Genomic DNA, 22,734 nt, shown 5'->3' with positions numbered 1-22,734 from the left:
TTTTTAGCGTGCCTTTTTTTTCTATTTTTAGTGTTTTTTTACGGGGTATTATCGTAAAACTTGTACTCGAAGTGGAGGGCCCAGATCGACTAAGCGAGGGATCGATGGAGAAGTGGAGGAGTGTAATACGGTCCGTCAAAAAGGGGGAGAAAATCCGACTCGTTGTGGGTAATAGATGCCGTGGAGGAGTATTAGTGAAATGATTGTATGATGCAACGCTCACATAATGTAATGACGAGGATCTCTTTGTATTGTTAATGAGGAGGAGAGGAAGAGAGGAAACATGGAAACATGGGATGACAGGCAACATAAAGCCTATTGACTAATTACGAGGTTGCCTGCTGTAGGGCCGTGATCTGCCTGACAGTCACTTGGTGCCTGCAGAGCAGTTCAAGGCATTTCGGTGCGTATTTTCAGTTCACTTCTGTTGTCACGAAGTGACAGTCGATGCGATTTTTGAAGGAGTTTGTGGTTTCTGCACTTACTACTTCAGAAGGGAGTTCGTTCCAATGGCGTATGACTCGGTTAGGAGAAGAAACTCCAACCAATGTCTGTGTTGCATCGCTTCGCTTGAATGGGCAGGCCGTTGTTTCTAGTTCTTGAGTTGGTCTGTAGCTCAAAGAGTTTGGGAGTGGTCGACGTTACTGAAGTTTTTTAGGTACTTGAGAGGAGGAGGAGGAAGAGGAAAAGGAAGTGAGAGGAGGAGGAGGAGGAGGAAGAAGAGGAGGAAAAGGAATTGGAAGGGGGAAAAAAGGGGAAGAGGAAGAAGGAATATGAACTGGAAGGAGAAGGAGGAGGAAGAAAAAGAGAAGGAGAAAGGGGAAGAGGTTGAGGAAGAGGAAGGTGAAGACAAATAGAAAGAGGGAGAAGAAGAGGAGAAGAACGAGAAGAACAGGAATGACGAAAAATAATGAGTATTCATAGAAAACAAGAAAAGAAACACGAAGAAATTAAGATGGAGAGGCAAACAGGTTAGAAAAAAGATAAATGAGGATGGGAAAGAAAATCATAGCAGAACCACAAAGAAGAAATATAGATGGTTTGGCCTATGACGAGGGCGAGGAGAGGGCGAAAGATGAGTGGGAAAACAAATTGAACGAAACAAGGACGAAGAGGGAGAATGATAATACGAAGAAAAGTACGAGTATCAGGAATAAAAGGAAGAGGGGAAGAAGAGGGACTTGAGCTACACGCCTTCTTTATCTCTTGCTATGACCTATTCTCTCTGACCCTCTCTCCTCCTTTCCCTTCCCTCTCCCCTGATCCACAGTGGGATTTATTTGGCCTTAGCTTACCCTTCAGTGGCCGGGGAAGACATAAGCTTCTCTCTCCCTCTCTATCTTCTACCCGTAGCTCCTTCCTTTCCGCTCCTTCCTCTAACACTCTCCCCGCTTCCGTCCGTTCCCCTTCCCTCACCTCCTTAAATTCTCTGCCTGTTTATCTTGCACTCACAACTCCTCCCATTCTTCTCTTTCCCCTTACCCACTCCCCCCTTCCGTTCCTTCCCCTTCCCTCCCTTCCCTTTCCCTCCCTTCCCCTTCCTTCCATTTTCCTTCCCTCACTTCCTTAAGCTTTTCTCCCTGTTTATCTTATACGCTTAACTCCCTCCTCCCTCCTTCCCCCTTCCTCCTTCCTTCTTCCCTCCCCTTCCCTCCCCTCCCCCTCCCTTCCCCTTCCCTCCCCTCCCCCTCCCTTCCCCTCCCCTCCCCTTCTTCTCCCTTGACCCTGGGCAAGATTAATTCGCCTCCATCTTCCCCATCAGTGACTGGTCCGACTTTTTTTTATCGAGAGAGAGAGAGAGAGAGAGAGAGAGAGAGAGAGAGAGAGAGAGAGAGAGAGAGAGAGAGAGAGAGAGAGAGTACCACTTCCTCCTTTTTATTTTCCTCTTCCCCTTCCTTTTCCTCTTCCTATTATCTTTCCTCCTCCTCCTCCTCCTCCTCCTCCTCCTCCTCCCGGAACTTAGCAACAATACAACACACTTATGTTTAAGAAAAGAAATAGGGAGGTAGATAAATAGATATAGACAGACAGATAGATAGATAAAATAGATAGATAGAGAGAGAGAGAGAGAGAGAGAGAGAGAGAGAGAGAGAGAGAGAGAGAGAGAGAGAGAGAGAGAGAGAGAGAGAGAGAGAGAGAGAGAGAGAGAGAGAGAGAGAGGGGGGGGGGGGAGGAAGGAGGGGAGGGAGCTAGGTGTTGCGTTTTTCTTTGGGAGGCGAGGATCAACAAGATTTACTAGCGATTTTTTACGACCTTTGTTTATACGATCATATACAATAGGATGGTGCGGATGAGGAAGGAACAGGAGGAGGAGGAGGAGGAAGAGGAGGAGAAGGAGAAGGAGGAGTAGGAGGAGGAGGAGGAGGAGGAGGAGGAGGAGGAGGAGGAGGAGGAAGTTGAAGGTGCGATGCAGTCGTCTCTCTAGTTTGAAAAATTTATCGGAACAGCTTCGAGAAAAAATCAAGTCGAGGAAAATCTTAGAGATTAAAATATGAGTGGACTACATAGCCGAGAGAGAGAGAGAGAGAGAGAGAGAGAGAGAGAGAGAGAGAGAGAGAGAGAGAGAGAGAGAGAGAGAGAGAGAGAGAGAGAGAGAGAGAGAGAGAGAGAGAGAGAAAATTGCTGTCTACCAATGATCATTAGGAATTTAATCTCCACTTTAAAAATGTACTATATTTTAAAAGGCCATTTGTAACAGTTAATAGTCACGGCAAGGAGGGACAACTAGGAAAGGCAGATAAAGCTGGAAGTGATGGCAGATACGGAAAAAAATGTACATTTGTTCCAAGTCTTTAAATCCTTTCGTTTTTAAAATTAAACGGTTCATTTCGAGAATTAAGTTTTTCCTGCCATGTTTATTTCATCTCGATCCTCATCATTCATTATCGGCCACCTCCGCGTCGCGAGGAGGGCGCTATTGTTTTCGTTGTTGTCTATCAATTTGTCTGTTTTTCTGTCCGTTACCGAAATGTCAGACAAAATATATGTACGTAAGAGAGCGCTTACCAGCCATGCTACACCGGCCATCTTGCTTCCCACATTTCAACTTAGCCTCGGTAGCAGCAGCAGCAGCAGCAAGGGTAACTCTCGCGGCAGTTCTCATGAGCCAAAGTCACCAAATATATGGGAACTTTCTGAGGCGAATTTGTCGAACTGATTACCTTTTTGGAACACTCCGATGATAACTGTCTGAAGGTTGGTACGTAAAAGAGCGCTTACCAGCAATGCTACATCGGCCATCTTGCTTCTCACCCTTCAACTTTGCCTCGGTAGCAGCAGCAGCAGCAACGGTAACTTTGTCCCGGCAGTTCTCATGAGCCATGGTACACACGCCTTGGTCCCTCCCATCCTTCAGCCTCGCCTCGGCAGCAGCAGCAGCGGTATGGGTGTAGCCTCGTCCCGGACACTGGTCACGGGCACCGGAAGCTGTCTACGCGGGCTGGTCGGAGACGTAGAGCTGGTCAAAAATCAAAGGGTCACATTCTTAAACATTTCGGCGTCCAAGCTCACACATTTGAGAAGACTTTCTTTGGGTTTCCGGACATTTCCATGGATGCTTTTATGACCCTGGTTGTACTTTGACCCAACTTCTGTGCCATGAATCCAAAAGAACACTCATTAAAACCCTATTGATCTCCTTTTCGGCCTTTGGAACTAGTTCATGTTAGAGGCGGAAGGGTCTGAGAATAGCTACCTACGTGTTCCCTTTGTGCCGCCTTGCTCGCTGCGAGGCTCCCATCAGCCGGCGCTCATGTACCGGTCACCAGAGGGAGACTGAGGAAAGCAGGTCATTAGCACTGAAATGACCTCGACATCCCAAGCGATGGGGGAAGAGGAAGTAAAGGGGAGAATATATTGAGGGAACTGTGTCGAGAGCGAGGGGAAGTGTAGGGTGACTGAATGCCGACCGAAAGAAGTTGTAGGAAGAAAAGGAAAATATAAAATGAGGAACGTATTACTTAGAAAATGACTGAAATGTTAGGATAATGTGCTTTTAAGGAGGCATGGATAGTGAAGAAGAATGAAAAGAGAAAGCATATGGTGAAAAGTCTGGAGGATATACAAGCAAAGTAGTAATAAAGGAAGGTCTTGAGGAAAGTAGAGAGGAACGGTGAGAACAAAAAGGAAGAAAACTGATCGGGGAGGGAGGAGAAAACTAGAACCAGGAAGAAAGTAGGCCAAAGTATCAGTGAGAAGAGGAGAGAGAAATGAAAACGAAGGAAAGACAGATGGAGAGGTAATGGAAAGGAAAGGAAAAACAAGGTAGCGGGGAAAAATGGAAATGGGACTGAAGGGAAAAGCGAGTGAAAGCTATAGGGAGGGACAACCAAGAGGAGGGGGGAAAGGAGGGAGGGAGGCGGTGACGGGCCACGTGTTCCCTACTCTCGCTACACTTCGAGAATTTATAACAGGGAACGGCCACATAAATTTAAGGTTTGGTGATTCGCTCCTGCATCCCCTTTTCACCCACCACCAAAAAGGAGGAAAGAGGGTGGGAAACGAGGGGACCATAGGAAGGGAGGGAAAGAAGGGCACTAAGGGAAGGCTGGATGGGAGGGAGGGAAGGAAAGGAGGGGGAGGAGTGGATAAATAATAGAAAGGAAAATAGTGAAGAAAAATTAAGAGGCGAGATATTGGAGGGACGAAAATAAAGGTAAATCAAATAATGCTCTTGAGGGAGGGAGGGAAAGGAGGGAACCAAAGCGGTGAAGGGGGGGGGGCGGATCAGGAAAGTATCGGAGAGAGGGAAGAGAGGGAGTGTTGTGAAGAAGTAATGGATGGAGGGGTGAAAACCTTAATGGAAAAAAAAAAGAAAACTCTCTCTCTCTCTCTCTCTCTCTCTCTCTCGGCTATGTAGTCCACTGATTTTTAATTCTCTAAGATTTCCTCGACTTGACTAATAGAAGTGTTTAAAATGTTTAAAGGATTCAGTGACATTAATGCGGAAGATTACTTTACAATTGATCGGTCAAATAGAACAAGAAGAAATCACAATTTGAAGATAAGTGGTAAAAGATTCTCGTCGCACGAATCTAAACACTTCTTCTTCAATCGAGTTGTTAATGTTTGGAACTCTCTACCCTGTGATGTTGATAGTACAACAGTTACGGCCTTCAAAAATAGATTAGACAAGTACTTTGAATCCAACCATCAACTAAGATATTACTCATTGTCGTAATAACGTTAAGTTCTTTCGAATACTGATGTCCTTGTCCGCTTTTATCGCCCGGTTAGTGGTAGCAGTAATGGTAGTTTTTTCCTCTTTCCTACATAATTTCCATGCAGTTTTTCCATGCTGCATGGTTATTTTTCCTTTCCTTCCAGCTTTGGCTGGGGGGAAGGGGGATGGGGAGGAGCCTTCGCCTTTGCTGTCCTTCATTTTCCACTTTTGATTAGATAGTTAGTGTAGCTTGTCACAAACAGCCTCGTAAGGACCAGCAGGTCTGCTGTTGTTTGTTCTTCCTTTGTGTTCCTTTGTGTTCCTCCTCCTCCTCTTCCCGGTGGGGTAATCCTATTATATCCAACTCAAACTTCATCGCTTCACAGCAAGTGCATCACAGCGCCTCCATTCCGCCTGACCCTGAGGAGGAAAAGGAGAAAGAGAAGGAGTAGGAGGAGAAAGAGGAAGAGGAGGAGGAGGAGAAAGAAAGAGGAGAAGAAAGGAGAAAAAGGAGGAGGAGTAATTAGGCCAAAGGGATGCTTTGAAAGAGGAGGAAACAGCGATAATAAATAATAAAGAGAGGAAGGAAGGTGAGCGAGAAGGAATACATATGAAGACATGAGAGAGAGAGAGAGAGAGAGAGAGAGAGAGAGAGAGAGAGAGAGAGAGAGAGAGAGAGAGAGAGAGAGAGAGAGAGAGAGAGAGAGAGAGAGAGAGAGAGAGAGAGAGAGAGAGAGAGAGAGAGGTGTCTGTGTGTGTGTGTGTGTGTAGGTTAGGAGGCTCGATTATGATATCTGCAGTGTGAATCTCAAAAGCGTACAGTGTGTTAGGGACTTGCAAAGTGTGTCAAACCTGAAGTTTTCTCAGCGGGGCATTGCTGCAACGTAAAGCGAAAGGAATGTTTGGCTTCATTAAAAAAAGACTTATCATTCACAAATAAAGCTTTAATACTACCACTTTACAACAGATTAGTTAGACTCAACTTCTTTCCTCCTCTTGGAATATGCAGTGCAGTTCTGGTCTCCCCATCTTGTTCAGAACATTGCTAAATTTGGTGTTCAACGTAGGGCAACGAAGATGATCGCTTCCTTACGCAACAAACCTTACGATGAAAGGTTCCCATTTCTTAACATGTTTACTATAGAGAATCGTTGCCTGAGTGAAATACTGGTCGAAATTTTTAAATTATTCAATGGCTTTACCAATGGGAACAACTCAACTTGTTTATGATCGACGCCACGTCTCGCACAAGACATTAAGTCACACAACTTGAACTTACAAATAAACTCAGACAGCACCAAATGTTCCTTCACTAACGGTTTCGCAGGAGAATAAAATGAACTCCCGCCTTCAGTGGTCCATTGCAACACGACTGATTCATTTAGAAAGAAATTCGACTGCCATTTCCTCCATCTTCTCATTCTCTAGTCACCGTCTAGTGCGTAAATGCAGTATTGATGGCCATTTATTAGATTCCTTAGATACATTGACAGATCACCTAGTCAGGACCGTAGGGTCTGTGGGGCTTAAATATCAATGTGAATATTTCTGTGAATCTCTCTCTCTCTCTCTCTCTCTCTCTCTCTCTCTCTCTCTCTCTCTCTCTCTCTCTCTCTCTCTCTCTCTCTCTCTCTCTCTCTCTCTCTCTCTCTCTCTCTCTCTCTCTCTCTCTCTCTCTCTCTCTCTCTCTCTCTCTCTCTCTCTCTCTCTCTCTCTCTCTCTCTCTCTCTCTCTCTCTCTCTCTCTCTCTCTCTCCTCTCTCTCTCTCTCTCTCTCTCTCTCTCCTCTCTCTCTCTCTCTCTCTATCTCTCTCTCTATCCTGCTCTCTATCTATGTCTCTCTCTATCTCTCTCTCTCTCTCTCTCTCTCTCTCTCTCTCTCTCTCTCTCTCTCTCTCTCTCTCTCTCTCTCTCTCTATCTCTCTCTCTCTCTCTCTCTCTCTCTCTCTCTCTCTCTCTCTCTCTCTCTCTCGTGATAGTGGCCTGTCCCGCCGTGGCCATTCCTTGGAAGAAGTCTCTGTGATGGGTCAAGAAGTCTAAGACATAGACAGCCTGACGTGCTTGTTGCGCTACTAATGCAGGTAATTGGGTCATGATTCTCGGTACATCACGTGTTGCGTGTGGTCACTGGCTTGTGCAACGATGATGTCACTCGCGGGAGTGAGTTGGGCACAAAGAAATATTTGCGAAGTTACTTAGTCACATTACAGAAGTTCATAAGGTCGCTACATCTGCCACTCCGTAATCACATTACAGAAGTTCACAAGGTCGCTACATCTGCCACTCCGTAAGAGTGCGGTCTTGTGAATGCACACTAAATCGTTGTCTTGTAATGCCCCGAGAGTTGCTGCACTGGACCCTTTCGTCACTGAGTGTAGGAAAAGCGAGTTATCTTCGAACCCACACGAAAGCTAGTTTTGAATCTTCCTAAGCTGCCGTGGCGTTTGCCTCTGCCCAGCACTCGACCTGGGTCTTTTGTCCCCCCACCTGCAGAAGGAGCACCAGATAGGTCACAACGAAAATCGTAATCTGCGGAAAAAAACACAAACATTTTCATTTTCTTCGAGAAGGAAAATTAATACATCGCTGAGGGTGTTCCATCTTCCTAGATTTCTTGTTACACATAAAACTGTGCAGACGTGCAGGCGAGAACCCTTACGTAAAATGAGTGAACACACACACACACACACACACACACACACACACACACACACACACACAATTTTGCATTGCACGTGTTTGTGACAAGTGAGTGAGTGTGGTGCGAGGGAATGCCGGAACAATGGACGTGACGCCTGTCCCGCCGTGGATACTCCTGAGGGGAGTCTCCTTTAGGGGATAAGAGGTCGGAGTTATAGAGAAACTGATGTGCTTGTTGCGCTTCTGTCATGGGTCACGATTCTTGGGGCATCACGTGCTGAAACGGTGATGTCACTCACAGCGGTGGCCGTTGGGTGCAAAGGAATATTTTCAAAGAGCTAATTAATCACATCTATAGAAGTTCGCAAGATGGTTACATCTGCCGCCCCGTAAGAATGGTTCGCACGAGTGGTCTACTGAATCCACACCACATCGTTTTCTTGGGCTGCACCGGGAGTCTCGGCACTGGACCCTCTCGGCGTTGACTGAGCAAAAACGAGTTATCTTCGATCTCACTCGAAAGTTAGTTTTTATTCGTCCTAAGCAGTCGTGGCGTTTGCCTCTGCCCAGCACTCGGCCTGGGTCTTTTTTCCCCCCACCTGCAGAAGTACCACCAGATAGGTCACCACGAAGATCGTAATCTGCGGGAAAAACACAAACAATTTCATATTATTCATGAAGGAAAATCACAACACCGCTAAGGGTGTTCTATCTCCCTAGATTTCATGTTGGGGATGAAACTGTGCAGATATTGTGCAGGCGAGAACTGTTTCCTAAAATGAATGGAAACACACACACACACACACACACACACACACACACACACACACACACACACACACACACACACACACACACGGCATTACATAGAGATTGACTTTAATGAGCTTGCTTGGGTCGCAAAGGTGTATGCTGGCGATGACGAGCCTAGCTCGTGATCATGCCATAAAGTGAATTACACACACAATCACACACACACACACACACACACACACACACACACACACACACACACACACACACACACACGTGAGTGCAGCGAGGAAGGCGTGCACTGAGCCGACATTCACTCACCGATACGAGGGTTTTGATGCCGAGGTTGTAACACGAGCCCATGTCAAAGGTCTCCATCCTCTCCAGAGTCGAGATGAGGTAGTCCAGCTGTGGGAGGGCGGCCGAGAAGTCACGCCCCAGAGGGTACAGACATGTTAGCAGCAGAAGCAGACACGAACAGGGCCAACACACACGCAACATCACCACGCTGCAGCACACAGCTTCCTGGCCCAAACACTTCAAGCACACAATACCTGCTACAACAACAACAACACACACGCAACAATTACCAGCCAGGACTGACCTCTACGAGGCAGCAGGCATACAGAGTAATAACCTGTCCTCACCTGTGCCTTGTTCTCCCAGTCTCGCACCGCCAGCCTTGCGCCTCGAAGCTGAGTGGCGACGCGCCTCACCTGAAATGAAGGAAGCACTTTCCACAAATCTCGTCACTAATGTGACAAAAATGTCTTCAACACTTTCCACCAAATACTGAAGCTTCTTTCACCTGAACAGACTGCCAAGGGTATGTCAAAATCACCATATAACATTAATAACATCAGAAAGATGAAAGTGTAACTAACAGTTTTGCTTGGATTCACTTTGCCCGTTTAAGATTAATAGCATGTGGCCTATGCCCTTAGCGAGTAACATAATGCTATGGGGGCACACTGATGCCACTCACTTGTCGGGAGAAGCGGTGGGCGCTGTAGCAGAGGTGGCAGAGGGTGCTAATGTCGCGGAAGAGGTATGCAACCACGTTGTTGATATCCATAAAACGGTGAGAAACGCCGCGCAGGATATGTATGAGTATGTACAAGTTAATGATGATACCGAAGGTGAGGGAAGACATCGTCAGGGTGATGGCGGGCAAGAAGAAACCGACGATTTCTTCTCGTAACAACTCCACCTGTGGCAACGACAATGAGGCACGTGATGGCTATTCGTTCAGTGGGTCAGATCCTGCCCTTCTTCCACCCAGCTCCGAACCCCTCTTCTATCTATTTATCTATCAATCTCTGTCTCTGTATATCTCTATATATCTATCTATATGCCTATCTACCTCATCTCATTGAGCTTACATTTTTGTCCACAAAAGGGAGGATATTCAGTGATCCATGATGTGCATGTGGGAGCAACACCATCGACATGTTGCCATGTGGTGGCAGCTCACTCGAAGAAAGAAGTGAGGGACACCTCTGGGTTATAGATGCGGTCCTGCACTTTGTCTCTAATGGGTCCTCTTAACAAGATAGACAACCTTTATGTCGTGTTTATGCTACTCCTTGTGGAAAGATGGAACAGGTGGGAAGGAAGACAGAGTAAAGTGATGCTGTGCTTTACAGAGATTACTAGCCTTGTGTATCGTCCTCTCCAGAGCGTCGAGACGCGGGTCAGGCCCGACGACGCTGCCTCGGAGGACAGTCTCGTCCAGGAGAATGCCAGTGCTGAGATCTCTTGACGCAACAACTAGCACCTCGCTAAAGAGCACTGGGATCAGCATCCAAATGAGGTAATTTACGATAACCCAAACAATGCGGAAAATGGCTATCGCTTTGAAAGTGTCTGGATGTATCCTTACATAATGCATGTCCAGAGAAATCGCCGCAACGTACGAGGAATAAAATATCAGTGTTGTGACTCCCTCTCGGGAAAAGACTGTCCATGACCAGCTAACTTTTGTAGCTTCTCTTTGCCCGACGGTGTCTTTACATTCCGATAAAATCTTACACAGTGCTCTACCGTTCAGAATGAGTGTTATCTCACTTATTAAAGTAGAAACTCCTGTGGTCAAAAAGATTAAATAGTCTATCAGAATTCCTACGTCAGGAATTTCATTATTAAATAGAATTAAAATATAGGATACCGTGATGGTTGCATTGAGTGTTTTCATAAAAATTGTCCACAATAAAAATGGGATGCTGATCTCCACCACGTCAGCCTCGGCGGCGGAGGGCGACGACTTGAAACAGAAGAGTCCCAGGCACCGAAGAGCCCAGACGAGACACTGGAGGAGCGAGGGCAGCCGGGTGTGACGGGGCTTAGCTGCCATAGCTACTGGTCTGGTGTGGCTGGCCGTCGACAGGGCTATGTGAGGCACTGCGAGGAGTCTGTCAGGGCCTGCCTCGGGCGTCGGCGGTGAGGTGACTGCCGCAGGCTGTGTACGAAGGGCGGGGCCGCTATGCCAATCAATCCATCAATAATGCTCTGTCCCAACACTGGAAGAGTCTGCTTGATGATCTTCACCACTTAGTATGATCACAACATTATTTTTTTAATCAAGTACTGGCCATTTTAAGCAATTTGTTTGTTGTATCATTTTAACGTTTTAGTTTTTATTCGTGATATTGTTGGCCGTTCATTTACTTTATTCGTTTTGTTCACCTATTCCAGCACGACACCCATCGTCGAGCCGCCTCCTCACACCTCCTGCAGACAATCACAAATTAACATCTCCACTTTATATTTATATGTCAAACCTTATTCCCTCTTCAAATGATAACAAACGGACTTAATATTTCTTCTTTATTGATTTCATGAGAACAGTCTTATTTTTTTTTTCATCACTTGATTCAAACTGTTTCACTCTTCATCCGTTTATAGTGAACTGAATTTTAGAAGAAAACTGAAAACTGAAAATTCAGATGTTCTAAAACAAAAAACTGAAAAATTATTGGCAAAGAAAGGAAATTAAAAACAAAAATGTCGGAAATTAGAAAAGGAAGGGCGAATAGAACAGAAAATTGAAATTGAAGAAAAATGTAAAAGAAGAAAATAAAGAATAAAAGATAAAAAAAAACGGTAATGGAGGAGAAAACGGAAAAAAAATAAAAAAAAAGGAAATAACGATAGACAATAAAAACCGAAAATGAAACAAAAACTATTGGAAAGAAAACAAAATGGAGAATATAAAGAAAAACACGAAAAGAAAGCAACGAACAGCGGAAAAGAAAGCATGAAATAAAAAAAGATAAAAAAGGAAAACCGATAAGAAAACGCCAGATTCATGAAAAAGAATATTTATTAAAGGAAAAGTAATTACATGTACTAAAAATAAATAAATAAAGTTAACGAATAATATAACCTGCATAATTTTTGGGGTCTAGAACCACTAGTGAAAAAAAAAAAAAGCTAACAACAACAACAAAAAAAAAAAAAATGGCCGAAAGGAATAATTATATAGACAGTGGCAGTCATCATCAGAGTTCAGTCGTTCGTCATCGTTATACTTTTAAGAAAAAGCTTCAAATGAGTGTTACGAAAAATTAAATCCATTAACTCGCAGGAGAAGGCTGGCTGGTACATTCCAATACCCCGCCTCCCCCCTCCCTCTCTCTCCCGCTCGGTTATTAATAGAAAAAAAAAACTTGGCGAAAACGATAAGAACGTAATACATCAAAGTGCTAAGGATAAACGAGAGGAGCTTAAACGTATAATCATCCAGTCATTTAGTCAGACAGTCTGCCGGTCAGCTAGTTAATCAATCAGTCAGCCAGTCAGTCAGTTTGCCAGCCAGTCAGCCAGAAAGCCACTCATTCAGAAAGCCACTCAGTCAGTTATCCAGTCAGTTACGTCAGTCAGTCAGCAGGCCAGCCATCTGTCCACCTCCAGGATCAAGATAAGACCCCCTCTCACCCTCCCTTTTTAATTACGCAACCCCCCTTCCTTGCCCCCCCCCCCCCCCCACACACACACACACTCATACACAGAGTCAACGCGTGCCGGGGCTCAGCTCAGATTTATTTTATTCCTCGAATGCGTAATAGTTTTATGGACTCGTGTGTGTTATTTGGTATTTACTTTTCTTTTTCCTTTCTCTGTTTTTTTTTTGTTTTTTTTCTTAATTTTACGTTTTTTTTCCCCTTTTCTCTTTATCGTTCCATGTGTAGGATTGTCGTCTTCAATGTTTTCTTCTGTCTTATATTCTACTTATTTTCATCCATCATATGTTTTTGTTGTCTCCATACTCGACGAAGAAAAATCAGTGTAAAACAATCTGGATGTCCGACTTGTGTTGCTGTGTGTCCACTTTGTTGTTCCCATGACACTCGACACAAACTCCCCGGCAACACAATGACCGCAACACAACGAGGGGCGGGGAGTGGCTGGCGTCTAGCTGGTCTTTCTCTCAGTCTCGGCCCAGAAAGAAAGGTTTACGATTCGTGGGAAATGTGAGAGACGGATATTGCAATCTACCTGTTTTCCCTTTTTATATAACAGTTGCGCCGAAGAAAAAATGTTCCGGCTCTCGAATAAAAATATGTAAACCGAAGTCGGAGTTCCTTTGTTCCTTTGTCCTGCGCTTTTTTTGTGTGTGTAAACTATTTTTTGTTTGTTCTTTGCGTCCTCTAGCTGTATTTGACAATTTGCATATATTTGATGTTTGCTGGTGATTAAAGATTTTTATTTTGTGTGTGTGTATGTGTGTGTGTGTGTGTGTGTGTATATATATATATATATATATATATATATATATATATATATATATATATATATATATATATATATATATATATATATATATATATATATATATATATATATATATATATATATATATATATATATATATATATATATATATATATATATATATATATATATATTTTTTTTTTTTTTTACGTGCTAGAGCTAGCCTATAGCACCTGATGGTCGGCCCCAGCCCGTCATGGCGCAGGCAAGTGTTTATAGTGGCGCCATCTATTCTTTGCTCATGCTGCCCCCCTGAGCTCATCCTTAATTCACTTGGATGTTTTCCTCTATAGTTCGGGTTGATGGGCGGTCTTCAGAAGTCCTGGACAGCATGTTGGTATTCGGTGTGGCCTCGGGCTTCGGCGGTGCCGCATGTTGTGTGACAAGGGCGGGGCCGCCACGCCAATCAGTCCATCAATAATGCGCTGTCCCAACATTGCAAGAGTATGCTTGATGATCCTCACCACTTAGTGTGATGACAATATATTTTTCTTATCAACTACTGGCCATTTTATTCAAATAGTTTGTTCTATCTTTTTAACTTTTTAGTTTATATTCGTGACATTACTGGCCGTTTGTTTGGTTTGTTTTTTTGTTCACCCATTCCAGCATGACACCAAACTCCTCAGACAAATACAAATTAATATCTCCGCTTATTATGCATAAACTAAATGTACGTGATCAAACTTTACTCCCTCTTCAGATGATAACAAACGGACTTAATATTTCCTCATTTATCAATTGATTTTGTGTGAACAAATCTTACTTTTTCTTATCACTTGATTCTGTTTGACGCTGCATTCGTTAAAAGCGAATTGAGCCTAAGAGGAAAACTGAAAACAGAGAAATCTATATAACTGTTTCAAAACAAAAAAAATATAGGAAAAGACAAAAAAATATTGGAAATTAGAAAAGCAAATGCAAATATAACAGAAAAGAAAACTAAATTTAATGAAAAAAGAAAAGAAAGATGAAGAAAATAAACAAAGAAATTAAAAGAGGAAACAAGTAGAGGATAAAAAAACGAAAAGTTATTAATAGTGAAATAAAAATAAAGAGGGAGGCGGTGGCTGAGTGGATAGCGTGCCGACGCGGGTTCGAGTCCTGCTCGCCGCCACAGCTGGGATTTTTCAGTCATTGCCGAGTAGCCTAAGACTACCCACATGCTGTCTGCCCTGAAGACAAACTATCAACCCGGACTCTTGATTCCCTCTCTAAAGAGAGGCTCAAAGATGAGCCCTGGGGGCAGCATGAGCCAAAGAAAATGGCGCTACTATAAACACTTGCCTGCGCCATAACGGGCTGGGGTCGACCGTCAGGCCCTACCAAGAAAGCATACCGGCGACAAAGGCCGAAACGATAAAAAAAAATGAAAACCGAAAATTAAACAAAAACAAGGAAAAGGAAAAAAAATGGAGGATATTAAAAAACGAATAGAAAACAACAAATAGCGCAAAAGAAAGTACAATATAGAATAGAGATAAAGAAAAGTAAAACTGATAAAAAACTACAGACCATGGAAGAGATAAATTAAAGGACCTATAAGGAAAACTAGTTAAAATTACAAAAAAGAAAAAAAATGTTTCCCACACGTCATTATTTTCCGTCTCTAAAACCACTAGTGAAAAAAAAAACTACCCTAACTTAACAAGAAGTGGACCTGGAAAAATTATTACATAGACACGGGCAGGCATCGTCATAAGTCACACTCATTCAACATCATTGCTACTTCAAGTGAGTCTTACGAAGAACTTAAGTCAATTACTCCATCCATTAAAATCGATAAAAAGGTGGAGGGGAAGGGAGGAGGGAGGAGAAGGCTGACTGATACGTTCCAATACCCCTTCCCTCCTTCCCCTCCCACCTTGGGTCATTAATAAAACCTTGATCAAAGTGGTACGAACAGGATACGTTAAAGTGCGTAAGGATAAACGTGAAGAGGTAAAACGTGATGATGGTGGTGGTGTAGTGATGGTGGTGGTGTGGTGATGGTGGTGGCGTGGTGATGGTGGTGGCGTGGTGATGGTGGTGGTGTGGTGATGGTGGTGGCGTGGTGATGGTGGTGGCGTGGTGATGGTGGTGGCGTGGTGATGGTGGTGGTGTGGTGATGGTGGTGGTGTGGTGATGGTGGTGGCGTGGTGATGGTGGTGGCGTGGTGATGGTGGTGGCGTGGTGATGGTGGTGGTGTAGTGATGGTGGTGGCGTAGTGATGGTGGTGGTGTGGTGATGGTGGTGGTGTGGTGATGGTGGTGGCGTGGTGATGGTGGTGGTGTGGTGATGGTGGTGGTGTAGTGAGGGTGGTGTCGTAGTGAGGGTGGTGGCGTCGTGATGGTGGTGGCGTAGTGATGGTGGTGGCGTGGTGATGGTGGTGGCGTGGTGATGGTGGTGGCGTGGTGATGGTGGTGGCGTGGTGATGGTGGTGGCGTGGTGATGGTGGTGGCGTGGTGATGGTGGTGGCGTGGTGATGGTGGTGGCGTGGTGATGGTGGTGGCGTGGTGATGGTGGTGGCGTAGTGATGGTGGTGGCGTGGTGATGGTGGTGGCGTGATGGTGGTGGTGATGGTGGTGGCGTGGTGATGGTGGTGGCGTGGTGATGGTGGTGGCGTAGTGATGGTGGTGGTGTAGTGATGGTGGTGGCGTGGTGATGGTGGTGGCGTAGTGATGGTGGTGGTGTGGTGATGGTGGTGGCGTGGTGATGGTGGTGGTGTAGTGATGGTGGTGGTGTAGTGATGGTGGTGGTGTGGTGATGGTGGTGGTGTGGTGATGGTGGTGGTGTGGTGATGGTGGTGGTGTAGTGATGGTGGTGGTGTGGTGATGGTGGTGGTGTAGTGATGGTGGTGGTGTAGTGATGGTGGTGGTGTAGTGATGGTGGTGGTGTAGTGATGGTGGTGGTGTAGTGATGGTGGTGGTGTAGTGATGGTGGTGGTGTAGTGATGGTGGTGGTGTGGTGATGGTGGTGGTGGTGGTGATGGTGGTGTGGTGATGGTGGTGGTGTTGTGATGGTGGTGGTGTAGTGATGGTGGTGGCGTGGTGATGGTGGTGGTGTGGTGATGGTGGTGGCGTGGTGATGGTGGTGGTGTGGTGATGGTGGTGGCGTAGTGATGGTGGTGGCGTGGTGATGGTGGTGGCGTAGTGATGGTGGTGGTGTAGTGATGGTGGTGGCGTAGTGATGGTGGTGGTGTGGTGATGGTGGTGGTGTGGTGATGGTGGTGGTGTGGTGATGGTGGTGGCGTGGTGATGGTGGTGGTGTGGTGATGGTGGTGGTGTGGTGATGGTGGTGGTGTGGTGATGGTGGTGGCGTAGTGATGGTGGTGGTGTGGTGATGGTGGTGGTGTAGTGATGGTGGTGGTGTAGTGATGGTGGTGGTGTGGTGATGGTGGTGGTGTGGTGATGGTGGTGGTGTGGTGATGGTGGTGGCGTGGTGATGGTGGTGGTGTGGTGATGGTGGTGGCGTGGTGATGGTGGTGGTGTGGTGATGGTGGTGTGGTGGTGATGGTGATGGTGTTGGAGTTGTGATGGTGGTGGCGTAGTGATGGTGGTGGCGTGGTGATGGTGGTGGCGTGGTGATGGTGGTGGTGTGGTGATGGTGGTGGTGTGGTGATGGTGGTGGTGTGGTGATGGTGGTGGTGTGGTGATGGTGGTGGTGTGGTGATGGTGGTGATGTGGTGATGGTGGTGGTGATGTGGTGATGGTGGTGGTGTGGTGATGGTGGTGATGTGGTGATGATGGTGGTGGTGTGGTGATGGTGGTGGTGTGGTGATGGTGGTGGTGTGGTGATGGTGGTGGCGTGGTGATGGTGGTGGCGTGGTGATGGTGGTGGCGTGGTGATGGTGGTGGCGTGGTGATGGTGGTGGCGTGGTGATGGTGGTGGCGTGGTGATGGTGGTGGTGTGGTGATGGTGGTGGCGTAGTGATGGTGGTGGCGTGGTGATGGTGTGGTGATGGTGATGGTGTTGTGATGGTGGTGGCGTGGTGATGGTGGTGGCGTGGTGATGGTGGTGGCGTGGTGATGGTGGTGGTGTGGTGATGGTGGTGGCGTGGTGATGGTGGTGGCGTGGTGATGGTGGTGGTGTGGTGATGGTGGTGGCGTAGTGATGGTGGTGGCGTGGTGATGGTGTGGTGATGGTGATGGTGTTGTGATGGTGGTGGCGTGGTGATGGTGGTGGCGTAGTGATGGTGGTGGCGTGGTGATGGTGGTGGAGGCGGGTGGCTAGTGTAAGGCTCGTAGCAGTGTCTCCAGGAGTGAAGGATAGTGTCAATGGCCGCGTCTGAGTGTAGGGGAGTTGCAGAGATTTATAGAAAAGGAGTGGGGAAAGGGGAGGGGAGTGGAGTAAGAAGACAGGAATAAGATGTGGAATCATATAAAGAAAATACAAGGAAGGAGAGGGAGGTGGGAAATGGTTGCTAAAGTTGAAACATCGAACGCATGGGGGTCTGATATGACCTGAGGTATATTACTGGTTATCTTGAACGTGAAAAATATGTATTTGTTCGCCAGTGTTACACTGACGCTAAGGTGTCATGTTCGTCCATTACCCGGCAGTTTTTGTTTGTCTCTGGGGACAGATCACGAGCTGAACAAACAATAAAAAAGAAAGAAAATGGTTCCAACAGGCTGGTATAAAAAAAAAACATGCCAAAGAGTAAGTAGGGATCGGATCTTACGTTTTTAAAAGAAAAATGCGTAAATGGAGTCGATGGCCATTTATTAAGTTTATTTAGATAAAATTACAGACCACCTAACCTAGACCGTAGGGTCTGTGGGGCTTGAATAAGTATGTAAATCTACGTCTATGAATATCTCTCTCTCTCTCTCTCTCTCTCTCTCTCTCTCTCTCTCTCTCTCTCTCTCTCTCTCTCTCTCTCTCTCTCTCTCTCTCTCTCTCTCTCTCTCTCTCTCTCTCTCTCTCTCTCTCTCACACACACACACACACACACACACACACACACACACACACACATATACACAGCTAATTAATCACATCTACAGAAGCTACATTAACCTCCCCTTATGAATGATTCGCACGATTTGCCTTGTGTATCCACACCACTGGACCCTCTCGTCGTTGACTGTGGCAGAAGTGAGTTATCTTCGATCCCACTCGAAAGTTAGTTATGAATCTTCCTAAGCAGCCGTGGTGTTTGCCCCTGCCTAAGACACAGCTTGGGTCTTTTGGCCCCCCACCTGCAGAAGCACCACCAGGTAGGTCACCACGAAAATCGTAATCTGCGGGAAAACACCAAACATTAATTTTCTTGGAGAGAAAGAAAAAAAAAATTGCTGTAGATTTCTTGTTAGGCATGAAACTGTGTTGGTGGTAGCGAGTGTCCTTAGTGGTAGTAGGTTCGCGGATAAAGAAACTCATATCCGCCAGGGTTACTTTATTTGGACAAACATCACACAGGTCATGGGTACAAAAAAAACACAAAGAAAAGGTGTTTGTGTGTGTATGCGTTTGTGTGGATGTTGTCTGTGTAGGTTGACATATAAGTGTTGGTGTATATGTGGAACAATGTGTAAAAGTGGACAACAAGAGGACATGGACGGACAGTCAGAGATAAACGAGTAGCAAGAAAACAAACATTGAAGACGCACAAGACAGACAAGGGGACAAATACGACAATAAACATTTGACATTAATACACTTATTAAGTCTGCGCTTACAGCGCCACATTTTCTGTCTCACCGGAGGAGAGTATGCGACCGCTTGACCGGTGGCTTGCTACAGATACTCCCCCCGGTGACGAGAAAGGAGGAACGAAATCTTCCCTGGTGCGGGGGCGCTGTGGCACAGACGATGTTGCGTTGCGGTGAGTAGTGTTGCGCGGTGAGTCGCGCTGAGTAGAGTTGCGTTGAGGTGCGCGGTAAGTTGCGCTGAGTTGAGTCAAGGTGCGCGGTAAGTTGCGCTGAGATGCATTGCGTTGATTAGAGTTCAGCAACGGTGAGTCGAGCTGGGGTGAGTAGTGCAGTGACAACTGCTACGGTGAGTCGAGCTGGAGTGAGTAGTGCAGTGACAACAGCTACGGTAAGTCAAGCTGGAGTGAGTAGCGCGTAGAGGGCAGCTACGGTAAGTCGAGCTGAGATGAGTAGCGCAGTGAGGACAGCTACGGTAAGTCGAGCTGAAGTGAGTTAAGGGTTGTGTGCAGCTGCAGTGAGTCGAGCTGAGGTGATTTGAGTGATTTGCTGTTTAATAGATCCTGGAAGGCTTGAATCCGCACTCCAAAATCGCGAACCACGTAGACGGGTCCTGAGCAGAAGAGTGGTGCTCTGAAGGACACCGCTGTTGTAAAGGAAAAGTTGCATGACGTCGTCAGGTATGGTGAGGTCGAGCGGCGTGGAAATGGGCGAAAGGCACTGGCGTAAACGCTACGGGGGCCACGGCAGTTAGAGAGCGTCGAGGGAACTGCGTGTGAAGGCGCTACCTGCCAGCGTGCCAGGGGCCTCGGCAGTCCGTGAGAGTAGAACGAACCTATAGGCTCTGGCGCGTACTAGAGGCCTCTGTGGCTCGGGGAGCGAACCAGTGTCCAAAAAGGCACTGTAACATAACACTGCACGCTTAGTATGTAACACTGTGACACTAACTGTTGATGGGCACACTGCACTGTACACAAAGATCCACAGGTGTAGGATAATCCAAGAGGGCGGTGGTAGATCTAGGAGGCGGTGATTAATCCAGGGGGCAGCTAGTAATCCCAGTGGGGTGTCACACTGTGTTTGCATGTCTCTCTGAGTCTGTGTGGTGTGTGGTGGCGTGTACACTGAGTGTGTGGCACTGTGTGTCTCAGTAATGTGTCGCACTGTTTTGAGTGATCACTGAGTCTGTGTGCGTGTCTCAGTCGCCGTACCAGCGGAAAGGCAAGGAGGAGGGGTGGGGGTGGGTGGGTGCTGGAAGGAGCACCAGGGGGCACAGAATGTGCCTAAAGGGGGCACAAAGGGTGCCTGGAGGAGGCGCTGAAGGTGCCTGGAGGAGGCGCAGAAGGCGCCTGGGACGGGGCACAGAGGGTGCCTGAAGGAGGGCACAGAGGGTGCCTGGGGGAGGGCGGTGGAGAAACCGTGAAGGTGGCAACTACGCCCACGGCGTAATGCTTCTCCCGGCCTGAGTGCTCAATCTCACGAACCCCAAGTGGTGGTGAGACTTTTTGCCCCAGGAGAGGGCGGACGAATGGACAAGTTACCCTGCCCAGGTCCTCCACTCTGGGAGAGAGTGCCCTTAACCCGGTAGCTGCGGGGATCATGTTTCTTAAAGGCACTTCCCTCTAAGCGAGAATAATGATAAAAAAATCATCACTCACGCAAACCATTTCATAATATATATCAACGTATTTGTGATCAATTTATGCATCATCTATTTTTTTGGGGTTTATATCATGGCAAAAATTTGGCCCGTCGCTGGTACACGGTAAAGCCACAAACTTGGCCCGTCGCTGCTACCAGGTTAAAACGGCACTGGTTATAAGCCACCTTGAACCTTAGTAACTCTCCGGGGTCATTAATTGTTGGTGGTAGCGAGTGTCCTAAGTGCTAATAGGTTCACGGTTGAGAAACTCATATCTACCAGGTCATGGGTACAAACGAAACACAAAGAAAAGGTGTTTGTGTGTGTATGCGTTTGTGTGGATGTTGTCTGTGTAGGTTGACATTTAAGTGTTGGTGTATATGTGGAACAATGTGTAAAAGTGGACAACAAGAGGACATGGACGGACAGTCATAGATAAACGAGTACCAAGAAAGACAAACATTGAAGACGCTTAAGACAGACAAGGAGACAAATAAAACGACAATAAACATTTGACATTAATACACTTATTAAGTCTGCGTTTACAGCGCTACATTTTCTGTCTCACCGGAGGAGAGTATGTGACCGCTTGAGCGGTGGCTTGCTACAACTGTGCAGGCGAGAACCTAATTACGGAAAATGAATGAACAAACAGCGGACGCGTGCGCGCGCGCGCACACACACACACACACACACACACACACACACACACACACACACACACACACTTGTGGCCCAGACCTGACCGAGGTCAGACATGGGTCACGGTGCTCCCTAAGGAGCAGCCTGGGGCCAGCCTGTTGGCCTCTCCCCTTCCCCTCCATCCCCCTCTCCCTTTTCATCAATAACCCAACACTGTGAGAAACTTTTGTGACATCAAACTTAATCATGGTGAGAGAAAGTGAGTGCTGTGCGTTTGTGGTGCCGTGAAGACAATGAAGAGTAGTAATGGCCAGTGTGACGTCGACGCCGCCTTACCATCCAGCCGACGCCGGCCCCCAGGTGCCCCCAGGTACACCAGCCCGACCATCATGCTGGTGGGAGAATTCGGTTCAGGTGCAGTGCAGTGTTTAGGCCCGTCACTCAGGTGGAGTCATGGTTGGGGCAAGTGGCATGGGCCAATGAAGACGTTAGATGTTCCCACGCCTACCGCTTCTCGGTCCACCTTTTCCTATCTTGTCTCACCGGGTGGAGATATTAGCAGGTCATCACTAAGCTGAGTGACGGCCGACACCGCTTCTACCTGCACCCCTGCCATCAACTGCGACCTGACCCTTTTTTGACCTGGGGTTGACCTGGGGCTTAAACACCTGACCCGTCACCCGGAATACCACACCGCCTCCTACAGCACTAACGCACTGCATTCCACCACCTCACCTCCCCCCCACCACCCCAGACCCCCTATACCCCTTTCACATTGTACTTTTTTTTTTTTTTTTCAATATTGTATTTTTAACATGTATATTTTCAGCTTTACAGCTGCAGTCATTTAATAAACCGTTTATTATTATTATTATTATTATTATTATTATTATTATTATTATTATTATTATTATTATTATTATTATTATTATTAACTAGAGATCTACTATAATGAGCTTGCTTGTGTCGGGAGGGTGCTTGCTGGCGATGACGAGCCCAGCTCGTGATCAGGCCGTGGGGTGAATTGCACACACACACACACACACACACACACACACACACACACACACACGGCCCGGTAGTTCAGAAGGACCGGGGTTCGATTCCCCGGCCGGGTGGTGATAAGTTGGGTTTATCTTCTTTCACGTGTAGCCCCTGTTCACCTAGCAGTGAGTAGGTACGCGACGTCAGGCAAGGAGTTGTGACCTCGTACTACGAGCTCTGTGCTTTTCCGTAGTGGAACGGCTGGCTGTCTCGAGAGAGACCTGCAGCAAACCAAGAGGTGAATTACACACTCCACTACACTTTCTCTACTCCTCACGCTAAAAAGCCTTGATTTAATCACGCTTGTTCTCGTGCTGTCAATGATAGAAATGTAGCTCACAAAAGGTACCAGAGCCTTCAAACTAATGCTAATTATGAACTTTACATTTCTGCCCGAAATCGTGCCAAATCTATTCTCCGACTAACCAAAAATACTTTCATTAATAG

The 22,734-nt window shown here is 46.5% G+C and overlaps 1 long non-coding RNA gene across 1 annotated transcript in view; it reads left to right on the top strand.

The window, feature by feature from the left end:
- Window positions 1–12,474, top strand: part of LOC127004722 (uncharacterized) — a 54,814-nt gene extending 42,340 nt beyond the window's left edge. Inside the window, exon 3 of the long non-coding RNA XR_007757938.1 lies at window positions 10,232–12,474. This is a non-coding gene — a long non-coding RNA (uncharacterized LOC127004722). The remainder of the gene's footprint in view (window positions 1–10,231) is intronic.
- The last annotated feature ends 10,260 nt before the right edge of the window (window positions 12,475–22,734 follow it).

The sequence above is a fragment of the Eriocheir sinensis genome, chromosome 28 (assembly GCF_024679095.1).
Source record: "Eriocheir sinensis breed Jianghai 21 chromosome 28, ASM2467909v1, whole genome shotgun sequence".
Lineage (NCBI taxonomy): Eukaryota > Metazoa > Arthropoda > Malacostraca > Decapoda > Varunidae > Eriocheir > Eriocheir sinensis.
This window is presented reverse-complemented; position numbering and strand designations above follow the sequence as displayed.